Raw genomic sequence first — 17,393 nt, 5'->3', positions numbered from 1 at the left:
TCATGATCCCAGGCCACATATTTCCACAATGAAACCTCAGTCATTTTCCCAGGCCACAGGTATCCAGAATCAAAACTCAGTCATCTTCCCAGGACACATGGTTCCAGAATCAAACCACAATCATGTTCCCAGGCCAGAGGGTTCCACAATCAAACCTCAGTCATGTTCCCAGTCCACAGGGTTCCAGAACCAAGCCTCAGTCAGGTTCCCAGGGCACAGTATTCCACAATCTAAACAGATGTCATGTTCCCAGCCCACAGGTTTCCAGAATCACGCCTCAGTCATGTTCCCAGGCCACAGGGTTACAGAATCAAGCCTCACTCATACTCCCAGAACACAGGGTTCCACAATTAAACCTAAGTCATATTCCCAGGCCAGAGGGTTCCACAATCAAACCTCAGTCCTGTTGCCAGGCCACGGTTCCTCCATCAAGCCTCAGTCATGTTCCCAGGCCACAGGGTTCCAGAATCAAGCCTCAGTCATTTTGCCAGGCCAGAGTGTTCCACCATCAAAACTCTCTCATGATCCCAGGCCACATATTTCCACAATGAAACCTCAGTCATTTTCCCAGGCCACAGGTATCCAGAATCAAACCTCAGTCATGTTCCCAGGCCACAGGGTTCCACATTCAAACCTCAGTCATGGTCCCAAGACACAGGTGTCCAGAATGAAACCTCAGTCATGTTCCCAGGGAACAGGGTTCCAGAACCAAACCTCAGTCATCTTCCCAGGCCACAGGGTTTCAGAATCAAACCACAGTCATGATCCCAGGCCAGAGGGTTCCACAGTCAAACCTCAGTCATGTTCCCATGCAACAGGGTTCCAGAATCGAACCGATGTCATGTTTCCAGGCCACAGGGTTCCAGAATCAATCCTCAGTTATGTTCCCAGACTACAGGGTTCCAGAATAAAACCTCAGTCATGTTTCCAGTCCACAGGGTTCCACAATCCAACCTCAGTCATGTTGCCAGTCCACAGGTTTCTGCCATCAAACCTCAGTCAAGTTCCCAGGCTACAGGGTTCCACCATCAAACATCAGTCATGTTGCCAGTCCACAGGTTTCTGCGATCAAATCAGAGTCAAGTTCCCAGACCACAGGGTTCCAGTATCAAACCTCAGTCATGTTCCCAGGCCACAGGATTCCACAATCTAACATCAGTCATGTTCCCAGACCAATGGTTTCCACAATCAAACTTAAGTCATATTGCCGGGCCACAGGATTCCACCATCAAACCTCAATCCTTTTGCCAGGCCACAGGGTTCCACCATCAAGCCACAGTCATGTTCCCAGGAAACACGGTTCCAGAATCAAACCAATGTCATGTTCCCAGGCCACGGGGTTCCAGTATCAGGCCTCAGTCATGTTCCCAGTGCACAGGGTTCCACCATCAAACCTCAGTCATGTTGCCAGTCCACAGGTTTCTGCGATCAAATCAGAGTCAAGTTCCCAGGCCACAGGGTTCCAGAATCAAGCCTCAGTCATATTCCCAGGCCACAGGGTTCCTCCATCAAACCTCAGTCATGTTCCCAGGCCACAGGATTCCACAATCTAACGTCAGTCATATTCCCACACCAATGGTTTCCAGAATCAAACCTCAATCATGTTCCCAGGACACAGGTTTCCAGAATCAAACCAATGTCAAGCTCCCAGGCCACGGGTTTCCAGTACCAGGCCACAGCCATGTTTCCAGGGCACAGGGTTCCACAATCCAACCTCAGTCATGTTGCCAGTCCACAGGTTTCTGCCATCAAACCTCAGTCAAGTTCCCAGGCCACAGGGTTCCAGAATCAAGCCTCAGTCATTTTGCCAGGCCAGAGTGTTCCACCATCAAACCTCAGTCATGATCCCAGTCCACATATTTCCACAATGAAACCTCAGTCATTTTCCCAGGCCACAGGTATCCAGAATCAAACCTCAGTTATATTCCCAGGACACATGGTTCCAGAATCAAACCTCAGTCATGTTCCCAGGCTGGAGGGTTCCACAATCAAATCTCAGTCATGTTCCCAGTCCACAGGGTTCCAGAACCAAGCCTCAGTCAGGTTCCCAGGGCACAGTATTCCACAATCTAAACAGATGTCATGTTCCCAGGCCACAGGTTTCCAGAAACACGCCTCAGTCATGTTCCCAGGCCACAGGGATCCAGAATCAAACTTCAGTCATGTTGCTAGGTCATAGGGTACCACCATCAAACCTCAGTCATATTCCCAGACCACAGGTTTCCAGAATCAAACCGATTTCATGTTCCCAGGCAACAGGGTACCAGAATCCAAACCGATGTCATATTCCCAGGCCACAGGATCCCACAATCTAACATCAGTCATGTTCTCAGGCCAATGGTTTCCAGAATCATACTTCAGTCATATTCCCAGGCCACATGGTTCCAGAATCAAACCTCAGTCATGTTCTCAGGACACAGGTTTCCAGAATAAAACCTCAGTCATGTTCCCTGGACAGAGGTTTCAAAAATAAAACCCCAGTCATGTTCCCAGGCCACTGGGTTCCAGAATCAAGCCTCACTCATATTCCCAGGACACAGTGTTCCACAATTAAACCTCAGTCATATTCCCAGGCCAGAGTGTTCCACAATCAAAACTCGGTCCTGTTGCCAGGCCACGGTTCCTCCATCAAGCCTCAGTCATGTTCTCAGGCCACAGGATTCCACAATCTAATATCAGTCATGTTCCCAGACCAATGGTCCCCAGAATCAAACCTCAATCATGTTCCCAGGACACAGGGTTCCAGAATCAAACCAATGTCAAGCTCCCAGGCCATGGGTTTCCAGTACCAGGCCACAGTCATGTTTCCAGGGCACAGGGTTCCACAATCCAACCTCAGTCATGTTGCCAGTCCACAGGTTTCTGCCATCCAACCTCAGTCAAGTTCCCAGGCCACAGGGTTCCAGAATCAAGCCTCAGTCATTTTGCCAGGCCAGAGTGTTCCACCATCAAACCTCACTCATGATCCCAGGCCACATATTACAACAATGAAACCTCAGTCATTTTCCCAGGCCACAGGTATCCATAATCAAACCTCAGTCATGTTCCCAGGGAACAGGGTTCCAGCACCAAACCTCAGTCATGTTCCCAGGCCACAGGGTTTCAGAGTCAAACCACAGTCATGTTCCCAGGCCAGAGTGTTCCACAATCAAACCTCAGACATGTTCCCATGCCACAGGGTTCCACAATCCAACTGATGTCATGTTCCCAGGCCACAGGGTTCCAGAATCAATCCTCACTTATGTTCCCAGGCTACAGGGTTCCAGAATAAAACCTCAGTCATGTTCCCAATCCACAGGTTTCCAGAACCAAGCCTCAGTCATGTTCCCAGGGCACAGTATTCCACAATCTAAACAGATATCATGATCTCAGGTCACAGGTTTCCAGAATCACGCCTCAGTCATGTTCCCTGGTCACAGGGATGCAGAATCAAACCTCAGTCATGTTGCCAGGCCATATGGTACCACCATCAAACCTCAGTCATATTCCCAGGCCACAGGTTTCCAGAATCAAACCGATTTCATGTTCCCAGGCAACAGGGTACCAGAATCCAAACCGCTGTCATGTTCCCAGGCCACAGGGTTCCACCATCAAACCTCAGTCCTGTTGCCAGGCCACAGAGTTCCACCATCAAACCTCAGTCATGTTTCCAGGAAACAGGGTTCCAGAATCAAACAAATGTCATATTCCCAGGCCACGAGGTTCCAGTATCAGGCCTCAGTCATGTTCCCAGTGCACAGGGTTCCAACATTAAACCTCAGTCATGTTGCCAGTCCACAGGTTTCTGCGATCAAACCACATTCAATTTCCCAGGCCACAGGTATCGAGAATCAAACCTCAGACATGTTGCCAGACCAGAGGGTACCACCATCAAACCTCAGTCATGTTCTCAGGCCACAGGGTTCCTCCATCAAACCTCAATCATGTTCCCAGGACACAGGGTTCCAGAATCAAACCAATATCAATTTCCCAAGCCATGGGTATTAAATACCAGGCCTCAGTCATGATTCCAGGGCACAGGGTTGCACAATCAAACCTCAGTTATGTTGCAAGTCCACAGGTTTGTGCCATCAAACCTCAGTCAAGTCCACAGGCCACAGATTTCCAGAATCAAACCATTCTCATGTTCCCAGGCCACAGGGTCCCAGAATCATGCCTCAGTCATGTTCCCATGACACAGGGTTCCAGAATCCAACCGATGTCATGTTCCCAGGCCACAGGGTTCCAGAATCAATCCTCACTTATGTTCCCAGGCTACAGTGTTCCTGAATAAAACCTCAGTCATGTTCCCAGTCCACAGGGTTCCAGAACCAAGGCTCAGTCAGGTTCCCAGGGCACAGTATTCCACAATCTAAACAGATGTCATGTTCCCAGGTCACAGGTTTCCACAATCACGCCTCAGTCATGTTCCAAGTTCACAGGGATCCAGAATCAAACCTCAGTCATGTTGCCAGGCCATAGGGTACCACCATCAAACCTCAGTCATGTTCCCAGGCCACATGGTTCCTCCATCATACCTCAATCATGTTCCCAGGACACAGGGTTCAAGAATCAAACCAACGTCAAGTTCCCAGGCCATGGGTTTCCAGTACCAGGCCTCAGTCATATTTCCAAGGCGCAGGGTTCCACAATCAAATCTCAGTCATATTGCCAGTCCACAGGTTTCTGCCATCAAACCTCAGTCAAGTTCTCAGGCAACAGGGTTCTAGAATCAAGCCTCAGTCATATTCCCAGGACACATTGTTCAAGAATCAAACCTCAGTCATGTTTCCAGGGCACAGGGTTCCACAATCAAACCTCAGTCATGTTCCCAGGCCACAGGGTTCCAGAATCCAACCGATGTCATGTTGCCAGGCCATAGGGTACCACCATCACACCTCAGTCATATTCCCAGGCCACAGGTTTCCAGAATCAAACCGATTTCATGTTCCCAGGCAAAAGGTTACCAGAACCCAAACCGATGTCATGTTCCCAGGCCACAGGGTTCCACCATCAAACCTCAGTCCTGTTGCCAGGCCACAGGGTTCAACCATTAAAACTCAGTCATGTTCCCAGGAAACAGGGTTCCAGAATCAAACCATGTCATGTTCCCAGGTCACGGGGTTTCAGTTTCAGGCCTCAGTCATATTCCCAGTGCACAGGGTTCCACCATCAAACCTCAGTCATGTTGCCAGTCCACAGGTTTCTGCAATCAAATTAGAGTCAAGTTCCCAGGCCACAAGTTTCCAGAATCAAGCCTCAGTCATGTTGCCAGGCCACAGTGTACCACCATCAAACCTCAGTCATGTTCCCGGGCCACAGGTTTCCTCCATCATTCCTCAGTCATGTTCCCAGGACACAGGGTTCCAGAATCAAACCAATGTCAAGTTCCCAGGCCATGGGTTTCCAGTACCAGGCCTCAGTCATATTTCCAGAGCACAGGGTTCCATAATCAAACCTATCATATTGCCAGTCCACAGGTTTCTGCCTTCAAACCTCAGTCAAGTTCTCAGGCAACAGGGTTCTAGAATCAAGCCTCAGTCATATTCCCAGGACACATTGTTCAAGAATCAAACCTCAGTCATGTTTCCAGGGCACAGGGTTCCACAATCAAACCTCAGTCATGTTCCCAGGCCACAGGGTTCCAGAACACAACCGATGTCATGTTGCCAGGCCATAGGGTACCACCATCAAACCTCAGTCATATTCCCAGGCCACAGGTTTCCAGAATCAAACCGATTTCATGTTCCCAGGCAACAGGGTACCAGAATCCAAACCGATGTCATGTTCCCAGGCCACAGGGTCCACCATCAAACCTCATTCCTGTGGCCAGGCCACAGTGTTCCACCATCAAGCCTGAGTCATGTTCCCAGGAAACAGGGTTCCAGAATCAATCCTCAGTTATGTTCCCAGGCAAAAGGGTTCCAGAAGAAATCCTCAGTCATGTTCCCAGTCCACAGGTTTCCAGAACAAAGCCTCAGTCAGGTTCCCAGGGCACAGTATTCCACAATCTAAACAGATGTCATGTTCCCAGGTCACAGGTTTCCAGAATCAAACTTCAGTCATGTTCCCAGGGAACAGGGTTCCAGAAACAAACCTCAGTCCTGTTACCAGGAGACAGGGTTCCAGAATAAAACCACAGTCATGTTCCGTGTACACAGGTTTCAAAAATAAAACCCCAGTCGTGTTCTCAGGCCACAGGGTTCCAGAATCAAGCCTCACTCATATTCCCAGGCCAAAGGGTTCCACAATCAAACCTCAGTCATGTTCCCAGGACAAAGGTGTCCAGAATCAAACCTCAGTCATGTTCCCAGGGAACAGGGTTCCAGAAATAAACCTCAGTCATGTTGCCAGGCCAAAGGTTTCCACCATCAAACCTCAGACATGTTCCCAGGCAACAGGGTTCCAGAATCAAACCGTTCTAATATTCCCAGGCCACAGGGTTCCAGAATCCACCGATGTCATGTTCCCAGGACACAGGGTTTAAGAATCAATCCTCAGTTTGTTCCCAGGCTACAGGGTTCCAGAATAAAACCTCAGTCATGTTGCCAGTCCACAGAGTTCCAGAATCAAGCCTCAGTCAGGTTCCCAGGGCACAGTATTCCACAATCTAAACAGATATCATGTTCCCAGGTCACAGGTTTCCACAATCACGCCTCAGTCATGTTCCAAGTTCACAGGGATCCAGAATCAAACCTCAGTCCTGTTGCCAGGCCATAGGGTACCACCATCAAACCTCAGTCATGTTCCCAGGCCACATGGTTCCTCCATCATACCTCAATCATGTTCCCAGGACACAGGGTTCAAGAATCACACCAACGTCAAGTTCCCAGGCCATGGGTTTCCAGTACCAGGCCTCAGTCATATTTCCAAGGCGCAGGGTTCCACAATCAAATCTCAGTCATATTTCCAGAGCACAGGGTTCCATAATCAAACCTGTCATATTGCCAGTCCACAGGTTTCTGCCATCAAACCTCAGTCAAGTTCTCAGGCAACAGGGTTCTAGAATCAAGCCTCAGTCATATTCCCAGGACACATTGTTCAAGAAGACACATTGTTCAAGTTTCTGCGATCAAACCACATTTAATTTCCCAGGCCACAGGTATCGAGAATCAAACCTCAGTCATGTTGCCAGACCACAGACCATGTTGCCAGACCACAGACCATCAAACCACAGTCATATTCCCAGGCCACAGGGTTCCTCCATCAAACATCAGTCATGTTCCCAGGCCACAGGATTCCACAATCTAACATCAGTCATGTTCCCAGGCCACAGGATTCCACAATCTAACATCAGTCATGTTCCCAAACCAATGGTTTCTGGAATCAAACCTCAATCATGTTCCCAGGACACAGGGTTCCAGAATCCAACCAATGTCAAGTTCCCAGGCCATGGGTTTCCAGTACCAGGCCACAGTTATGTTTCCAGGGCACAGGGTTCCACCATCAAACCTCACTCATGATCCCAGGCCACATATCACAACAATGAAACCTCAGTCATTTTCCCAGGCCACAGGTATCCAGAATCAAACCTCAGTCATATTCCCAGGACACAGGTGTCCATAATCAAACCTCAGTCATGTTCCCAGGGAACAGGGTTCCAGCACCAAATCTCAGTCATATTCCCAGGCCACAGGGTTTCAGAGTCAAACCACAGTCATGTTCCCAGGCCAGAGTGTTCCACAATCAAACCTCAGACATGTTCCCATGCCACAGGGTTCCAGAATCCAACCATCAAACCTCAGTCCTGTTGCCAGGCCACAGAGTTCCACCATCAAACCTCAGTCAAGTTTCCAGGAAACAGGGTTCCAGAATCAAACAAATGTCATATTCCCAGGCCACGAGGTTCCAGTATCAGTCATGTTCCACAGTCAAACCTCAGTCATGTTCCCAGTGCACAGGGTTCCAACATCAAACCTCAGTCATGTTGCCAGTCCACAGGTTTCTGCGATCAAACCCCATTCAATTTCCCAGGCCACAGGTATCGAGAATCAAACCTCAGACATGTTGCCAGACCAGAGGGTACCACCATCAAACCTCAGTCATGTTCTCAGGCCACAGGGTTCCTCCATCAAACCTCAATCATGTTCCCAGGACACAGGGTTCCAGAATCAAACCAATATCAATTTCCCAAGCCATGGGTATTAAATACCAGGCCTCAGTCATGATTCCAGGTCACAGGGTTCCACAATCAAACCTCAGTTATGTTGCAAGTCCACAGGTTTGTGCCATCAAACCTCAGTCAAGTCCACAGGCCACAGATTTCCAGAATCAAACCGTTCTCATGTTCCCAGGCCACAGGGTCCCAGAATCATGCCTCAGTCATGTTCCCATGACACAGGGTTCCAGAATCCAACCGATGTCATGTTCCCAGGCCACAGGGTTCCAGAATCAATCCTCACTTATGTTCCCAGGCTACAGTGTTCCTGAATAAAACCTCAGTCATGTTCCCAGTCCACAGGGTTCCAGAACCAAGGCTCAGTCAGGTTCCCAGCGCACAGTATTCCACAATCTAAACAGATGTCATGTTCCCAGGTCACAGGTTTCCACAATCACGCCTCAGTCATGTTCCAAGTTCACAGGGATCCAGAATCAAACCTCAGTCATGTTGCCAGGCCATAGGGTACCACCATCAAACCTCAGTCATGTTCCCAGGCCACATGGTTCCTCCATCATACCTCAATCATGTTCCCAGGACACAGGGTTCAAGAATCAAACCAACGTCAAGTTCCCAGGCCATGGGTTTCCAGTACCAAGCCTCAGTCATATTTCCAAGGCACAGGGTTCCACAATCAAATCTCAGTCATATTGCCAGTCCACAGGTTTCTGCCATCAAACCTCAGTCAAGTTCTCAGGCAACAGGGTTCTAGAATCAAGCCTCAGTCATATTCCCAGGACACATTGTTCAAGAATCAAACCTCAGTCATGTTTCCAGGGCACAGGGTTCCACAATCAAACCTCAGTCATGTTCCCAGGCCACAGGGTTCCAGAATCCAACCGATGTCATGTTGCCAGGCCATAGGGTACCACCATCAAACCTCAGTCATATTCCCAGGCCACAGGTTTCCAGAATCAAACCGATTTCATGTTCCCAGGCAACAGGGTACCAAAATCCAAACCGATGTCATGTTCCCAGGCCACAGGGTCCACCATCAAACCTCATTCCTGTGGCCAGGCCACAGTGTTCCACCATCAAGCCTCAGTCATGTTCCCAGGAAACAGGGTTCCAGAATCAATCCTCAGTTATGTTCCCAGGCAACAGGGTTCCAGAAGAAATCCTCAGTCATGTTCCCAGTCCACAGGTTTCCAGAACAAAGCCTCAGTCAGGTTCCCAGGGCACAGTATTCCACAATCTAAACAGATGTCATGTTCCCAGGTCACAGGTTTCCAGAATCAAACTTCAGTCATGTTCCCAGGGAACAGGGTTCCAGAAACAAACCTCAATCCTGTTACCAGGAGACAGGGTTCCAGAATAAAACCACAGTCACGTTCCGTGTACACAGGTTTCAAAAATAAAACCCCAGTCGTGTTCTCAGGCCACAGGGTTCCAGAATCAAGCCTCACTCATATTCCCAGGCCAAAGGGTTCCACAATCAAACCTCAGTCATGTTCCCAGGACAAAGGTGTCCAGAATCAAACCTCAGTCATGTTCCCAGGGAACAGGGTTCCAGAAATAAACCTCAGTCATGTTGCCAGGCCAAAGGTTTCCACCATCAAACCTCAGACATGTTCCCAGGCAACAGGGTTCCAGAATCAAACCGTTCTAATGTTCCCAGGCCACAGGGTTCCAGAATCCACCGATGTCATGTTCCCAGGACACAGGGTTCAAGAATCAATCATCAGTTTGTTCCCAGGCTACAGGGTTCCAGAATAAAACCTCCGTCATGTTGCCAGTCCACAGAGTTCCAGAACCAAGCCTCAGTCAGGTTCCCAGGGCACAGTATTCCACAATCTAAACAGATATCATGTTCCCAGGTCACAGGTTTCCACAATCACGCCTCAGTCATGTTCCAAGGCCACAGGGAACCAGAATCTAACCTCAGTCATGTTGCCAGGCCATAGGGTATCACCAGCAAACCTTACTCATATTCCCAGGCCACAGGTTTCCAAAATCAAATCGATTTTATGTTCCCAGGCAAAAGGTTACCAGAACCCAAACCGATGTCATGTTCCCAGGCCACAGGGTTCCACCATGAAACCTCAGTCCTGTTGCCAGGCCACAGGGTTCAACCATTAAAACTCAGTCATGTTCCCAGGAAACAGGGTTCCAGAATCAAACCATGTCATGTTCCCAGGTCACGGGGTTTCAGTTTCAGGCCTCAGTCATATTCCCAGTGCACAGGGTTCCACCATCAAACCTCAGTCATGTTGCCAGTCCACAGGTTTCTGCAATCAAATTAGAGTCAAGTTCCCAGGCCACAAGGTTCCAGAATCAAGCCACAGTCATGTTGCCAGGCCACAGGGTACCACCATCAAACCTCAGTCATGTTCCCGGGCCACAGGGTTCCTCCATCATTCCTCAGTCATGTTCCCAGGACACAGGGTTCCAGAATCAAACCAATGTCAAGTTCCCAGGCCATGGGTTTCCAGTACCAGGCCTCAGTTATGTTTCCAGGGCACAGGGTTCCACCATCAAACCTCACTCATGATCCCAGGCCACATATTACAACAATGAAACCTCAGTCATTTTCCCAGGCCACAGGTATCCAGAATCAAACCTCAGTCATATTCCCAGGACACAGGTGTCCATAATCAAACCTCAGTCATGTTCCCAGGGAACAGGGTTCCAGCACCAAACCTCAGTCATATTCCCAGGCCACAGGGTTTCAGAGTCAAACCACAGTCATGTTCCCAGGCCAGAGTGTTCCACAATCAAACCTCAGACATGTTCCCATGCCACAGGGTTCCACAATCCAACTGATGTCATGTTCCCAGGCCACAGGGTTCCAGAATCAATCCTCACTTATGTTCCCAGGCTACAGGGTTCCAGAATAAAACCTCAGTCATGTTCCCAATCCACAGGTTTCCAGAACCAAGCCTCAGTCATGTTCCCAGGGCACAGTATTCCACAATCTAAACAGATATCATGATCTCAGGTCACAGGTTTCCAGAATCACGCCTCAGTAATGTTCCCTGGTCACAGGGATGCAGAATCAAACCTCAGTCATGTTACCAGGCCATATGGTACCACCATCAAACCTCAGTCATATTCCCAGGCCAGAGGGTTCCACAATCAAAACTCGGTCCTTTTGCCAGGCCACGGTTCCTCCAACAAGCCTCAGTCATGTTCCCAGGCCACAGGGTTCCACAATCTAATATCAGTCATGTTCCCAGACCAATGGTCCCCAAAATCAAACGTCAGTCATGTTCCCAGGACACAGGGTTCCAGAATCAAACCAATGTCAATTCCCAGGCCATGGGTTTCCAGTACCAGGCCACAGTCATGTTTCCAGGGCACAGGTTTCCACAATCAAACCTCAGTCATGTTGCCAGTCCACAGGTTTCTGTCATCAAACCTCAGTCAAGTTCCCAGGCTACAGGGTTCCACCATCAAACCTCAGTCATGTTGCCAGTCCACAGGTTTCTGCGATCAAATCAGAGTCAAGTTCCCAGGCCACAGGGTTCCAGTATCAGGCCTCAGTCATGTTGCCAGGCCACAGGGTTCCTCCATCAAACCTCAGTCATGTTCCCAGGCCACAGGATTCCACAATCTAACATCAGTCATGTTCCCAGACCAATGGTTTCCACAATCAAACTTAAGTCATATTGCCGGGCCACAGGATTCCACCATCAAACCTCAATCCTTTTGCCAGGCCACAGGGTTCCACCATCAAGCCACAGTCATGTTCCCAGGAAACACGGTTCCAGAATCAAACCAATGTCATGTTCCCAGGCCACGGGGTTCCAGTATCAGGCCTCAGTCATGTTCCCAGTGCACAGGGTTCCACCATCAAACCTCAGTCATGTTGCCAGTCCACAGGTTTCTGCGATCAAATCAGAGTCAAGTTCCCAGGCCACAGGGTTCCAGTATCAGGCCTCAGTCATGTTGCCAGGCCACAGGGTTCCTCCATCAAACCTCAGTCATGTTCCCAGGCCACAGGATTCCACAATCTAACGTCAGTCATATTCCCACACCAATGGTTTCCAGAATCAAACCTCAATCATGTTCCCAGGACACAGGTTTCCAGAATCAAACCAATGTCAAGCTCCCAGGCCACGGGTTTCCAGTACCAGGCCACAGCCATGTTTCCAGGGCACAGGGTTCCACAATCCAACCTCAGTCATGTTGCCAGTCCACAGGTTTCTGCCATCAAACCTCAGTCAAGTTCCCAGGCCACAGGGTTCCAGAATCAAGCCTCAGTCATTTTGCCAGGCCAGAGTGTTCCACCATCAAACCTCAGTCATGGTCCCAGTCCACATATTTCCACAATGAAACCTCAGTCATTTTCCCAGGCCACAGGTATCCAGAATCAAACCTCAGTTATATTCCCAGGACACATGGTTCCAGAATCAAACCTCAGTCATGTTCCCAGGCCGGAGGGTTCCACAATCAAATCTCAGTCATGTTCCCAGTCCACAGGGTTCCAGAACCAAGCCTCAGTCAGGTTCCCAGGGCACAGTATTCCACAATCTAAACAGATGTCATGTTCCCAGGCCACAGGTTTCCAGAAACACGCCTCAGTCATGTTCCCAGGCCACAGGGATCCAGAATCAAACTTCAGTCATGTTGCTAGGTCATAGGGTACCACCATCAAACCTCAGTCATATTCCCAGACCACAGGTTTCCAGAATCAAACCGATTTCATGTTCCCAGGCAACAGGGTACCAGAATCCAAACCGATGTCATATTCCCAGGCCACAGGATCCCACAATCTAACATCAGTCATGTTCTCAGGCCAATGGTTTCCAGAATCATACTTCAGTCATATTCCCAGGCCACATGGTTCCAGAATCAAACCTCAGTCATGTTCTCAGGACACAGGTTTCCAGAATAAAACCTCAGTCATGTTCCCTGGACAGAGGTTTCAAAAATAAAACCCCAGTCATGTTCCCAGGCCACTGGGTTCCAGAATCAAGCCTCACTCATATTCCCAGGACACAGTGTTCCACAATTAAACCTCAGTCATATTCCCAGGCCAGAGGGTTCCACAATCAAAACTCGGTCCTGTTGCCAGGCCACGGTTCCTCCATCAAGCCTCAGTCATGTTCCCAGGCCACAGGATTCCACAATCTAATATCAGTCATGTTCCCAGACCAATGGTCCCCAGAATCAAACCTCAATCATGTTCCCAGGACACAGGGTTCCAGAATCAAACCAATGTCAAGCTCCCAGGCCATGGGTTTCCAGTACCAGGCCACAGTCATGTTTCCAGGGCACAGGGTTCCACAATCCAACCTCAGTCATGTTGCCAGTCCACAGGTTTCTGCCATCCAACCTCAGTCAAGTTCCCAGGCCACAGGTTTCCAGAATCAAGCCTCAGTCATTTTGCCAGGCCAGAGTGTTCCACCATCAAACCTCACTCATGATCCCAGGCCACATATTTCCACAATGAAACCTCAGTCATTTTCCCAGGCCACAGGTATCCAGAATCAAACCTCAGTCATGTTCCCAGGCCACAGGGTTCCACATTCAAACCTCAGTCATGGTTTCAAGACACAGGTGTCCAGAATGAAACCTCAGTCATGTTCCCAGGGAACAGGGTTCCAGAACCAAACCTCAGTCATCTTCCCAGGCCACAGGGTTTCAGAATCAAACCACAGTCATGTTCCCAGGCCAGAGGGTTCCACAATAAAACCTCAGTCATGTTCCCATGCAACAGGGTTCCAGAATCGAAACGATGTCATGTTCCCAGGCCACAGGGTTCCAGAATCAATCCTCAGTTATGTTCCCAGGCTACAGGGTTCCAGAATAACACCTCAGTCATGTTTCCAGTCCACAGGATTCCAGAACAAAGCCTCAGTCAGGTTCCAAGGGCACAGTATTCCACAATCTAAAGAGATGTCATGTTCCCAGGACACAGGTTTCCAGAATCACACCTCAGTCATGTTCCCAGGCCACAGGGATCCAGAATCAAACCTCATTCAGGTTGCCAGGCCATAGGAAACCACCATCAAACCTCAGTCATATTCCCAGGCCACAGGTTTCCAGAAGCAAACCGATTTCATGTTCCCAGGCAACACGGTACCAGAATCCAAAACGATGTCACATTCCCAGGCCACAGGGTTCAACCATCAAACCTCAGTCATGTTCCCAGGAAACAGGTTTCCAGATTCAAACTAATGTCATGTTCCCAGGACACGGGGTTCCAGTATCAGGCCTCAGTCAATTTCCCAGTGCACAGGGTTCCACCATCAAACCTCAGTCATGTTGCCAGTCCACAGGTTTCTGCGATCAAACCACATTTAATTTCCCAGGCCACAGGTATCGAGAATCAAACCTCAGTCATGTTGCCAGACCACAGACCATGCTGCCAGACCACAGACCATCAAACCACAGTCATATTCCCAGGCCACAGGGTTCCTCCATCAAACATCAGTCATGTTCCCAGGCCACAGGATTCCACAATCTAACATCAGTCATGTTCCCAGGCCACAGGATTCCACAATCTAACATCAGTCATGTTCCCAAACCAATGGTTTCTGGAATCAAACCTCAATCATGTTCCCAGGACACAGGGTTCCAGAATCCAACCAATGTCAAGTTCCCAGGCCATGGGTTTCCAGTACCAGGCCACAGTTATGTTTCCAGGGCACAGGGTTCCACCATCAAACCTCACTCATGATCCCAGGCCACATATTACAACAATGAAACCTCAGTCATTTTCCCAGGCCACAGGTATCCAGAATCAAACCTCAGTCATATTCCCAGGACACAGGTGTCCATAATCAAACCTCAGTCATGTTCCCAGGGAACAGGGTTCCAGCACCAAACCTCAGTCATATTCCCAGGCCACAGGGTTTCAGAGTCAAACCACAGTCATGTTCCCAGGCCAGAGTGTTCCACAATCAAACCTCAGACATGTTCCCATGCCACAGGGTTCCAGAATCCAACTGATGTCATGTTCCCAGGCCACAGGGTTCCAGAATCAATCCTCACTTATGTTCCCAGGCTACAGGGTTCCAGAATAAAACCTCAGTCATGTTCCCAATCCACAGGTTTCCAGAACCAAGCCTCAGTCATGTTCCCAGGGCACAGTATTCCACAATCTAAACAGATATCATGATCTCAGGTCACAGGTTTCCAGAATCACGCCTCAGTCATGTTCCCTGGTCACAGGGATGCAGAATCAAACCTCAGTCATGTTGCCAGGCCATATGGTACCACCATCAAACCTCAGTCATATTCCCAGGCCAGAGGGTTCCACAATCAAAACTCGGTCCTGTTGCCAGGCCACGGTTCCTCCAACAAGCCTCAGTCATGTTCCCAGGCCACAGGGTTCCACAATCTAATATCAGTCATGTTCCCAGACCAATGGTCCCCAAAATCAAACCTCAGTCATGTTCCCAGGACACAAGGTTCCAGAATCAAACCAATGTCAAGCTCCCAGGCCATGGGTTTCCAGTACCAGGCCACAGCCATGTTTCCAGGGCACAGGGTTCCACAATCCAACCTCAGTCATGTTGCCAGTCCACAGGTTTCTGCCATCAAACCTCAGTCAAGTTCCCAGGCCACAGGGTTCCAGAATCAAGCCTCAGTCATTTTGCCAGGCCAGAGTGTTCCACCATCAAACCTCACTCATGATCCCAGGCCACATATTTCCACAATGAAACCTCAGTCATTTTCCCAGGCCACAGGTATCCAGAATCAAACCTCAGTCATGTTCCCAGGCCACAGGGTTCCACATTCAAACCTCAGTCATGGTCCCAAGACACAGGTGTCCAGAATGAAACCTCAGTCATGTTCCCAGGGAACAGGGTTCCAGAACCAAACCTCAGTCATCTTCCCAGGCCACAGGGTTTCAGAATCAAACCACAGTCATGATCCCAGGCCAGAGGGTTCCACAGTCAAACCTCAGTCATGTTCCCATGCAACAGGGTTCCAGAATCGAACCGATGTCATGTTTCCAGGCCACAGGGTTCCAGAATCAATCCTCAGTTATGTTCCCAGACTACAGGGTTCCAGAATAAAACCTCAGTCATGTTTCCAGTCCACAGGGTTCCACAATCCAACCTCAGTCATGTTGCCAGTCCACAGGTTTCTGCCATCAAACCTCAGTCAAGTTCCCAGGCTACAGGGTTCCACCATCAAACCTCAGTCATGTTGCCAGTCCACAGGTTTCTGCGATCAAATCAGAGTCAAGTTCCCAGGCCACAGGGTTCCAGTATCAGGCCTCAGTCATGTTGCCAGGCCACAGGGTTCCTCCATCAAACCTCAGTCATGTTCCCAGGCCACAGGATTCCACAATCTAACATCAGTCATGTTCCCAGACCAATGGTTTCCACAATCAAACTTAAGTCATATTGCCGGGCCACAGGATTCCACCATCAAACCTCAATCCTTTTGCCAGGCCACAGGGTTCCACCATCAAGCCACAGTCATGTTCCCAAGCCTGAGGGTTCCACAATCAAACCTCAGGCATGTTGCCAGGCCACAGGGTTCAACCATCAAACCTCAGTCATGTTCCCAGGAAACACGGTTCCAGAATCAAACCAATGTCATGTTCCCAGGCCACGGGGTTCCAGTATCAGGCCTCAGTCATGTTCCCAGTGCACAGGGTTCCACCATCAAACCTCAGTCATGTTGCCAGTCCACAGGTTTCTGCGATCAAATCAGAGTCAAGTTCCCAGGCCACAGGGTTCCAGAATCAAGCCTCAGTCATATTCCCAGGCCACAGGGTTCCTCCATCAAACCTCAGTCATGTTCCCAGGCCACAGGATTCCACAATCTAACGTCAGTCATATTCCCACACCAATGGTTTCCAGAATCAAACCTCAATCATGTTCCCAGGACACAGGTTTCCAGAATCAAACCAATGTCAAGCTCCCAGGCCATGGGTTTCCAGTACCAGGCCACAGCCATGTTTCCAGGGCACAGGGTTCCACAATCCAACCTCAGTCATGTTGCCAGTCCACAGGTTTCTGCCATCAAACCTCAGTCAAGTTCCCAGGCCACAGGGTTCCAGAATCAAGCCTCAGTCATTTTGCCAGGCCAGAGTGTTCCACCATCAAACCTCAGTCATGATCCCAGTCCACATATTTCCACAATGAAACCTCAGTCATTTTCCCAGGCCACAGGTATCCAGAATCAAACCTCAGTTATATTCCCAGGACACATGGTTCCAGAATCAAACCTCAGTCATGTTCCCAGGCCGGAGGGTTCCACAATCAAATCTCAGTCATGTTCCCAGTCCACAGGGTTCCAGAACCAAGCCTCAGTCAGGTTCCCAGGGCACAGTATTCCACAATCTAAACAG

General features: G+C 49.4%; 2 long non-coding RNA genes across 2 annotated transcripts in view; both read left to right on the top strand.

Moving 5' to 3' along the window:
- The first annotated feature begins 221 nt into the window (after positions 1-221).
- The window catches only part of LOC309618452, a 50,209-nt gene continuing 33,037 nt past the window's right edge, over positions 222-17,393 (top strand). Inside the window, exons 1-2 of the long non-coding RNA XR_014238493.1 lie at positions 222-260; positions 11,440-11,479. This is a non-coding gene — a long non-coding RNA (uncharacterized lncRNA). The remainder of the gene's footprint in view (positions 261-11,439; positions 11,480-17,393) is intronic.
- Positions 4,768-8,473, top strand: LOC309618451. The gene is made up of 3 exons (XR_014238492.1): positions 4,768-5,301; positions 8,241-8,300; positions 8,422-8,473. It is a non-coding gene; the product is annotated as an uncharacterized lncRNA (long non-coding RNA).

Source organism: Balaenoptera borealis (genome assembly GCF_965194805.1).
Source record: "Balaenoptera borealis genome assembly, chromosome: 20".
Classification (NCBI taxonomy): domain Eukaryota; kingdom Metazoa; phylum Chordata; class Mammalia; order Artiodactyla; family Balaenopteridae; genus Balaenoptera; species Balaenoptera borealis.
Note: the sequence above shows the minus strand (reverse complement) of the source record. Positions and strands in the feature narration are given on the sequence as shown.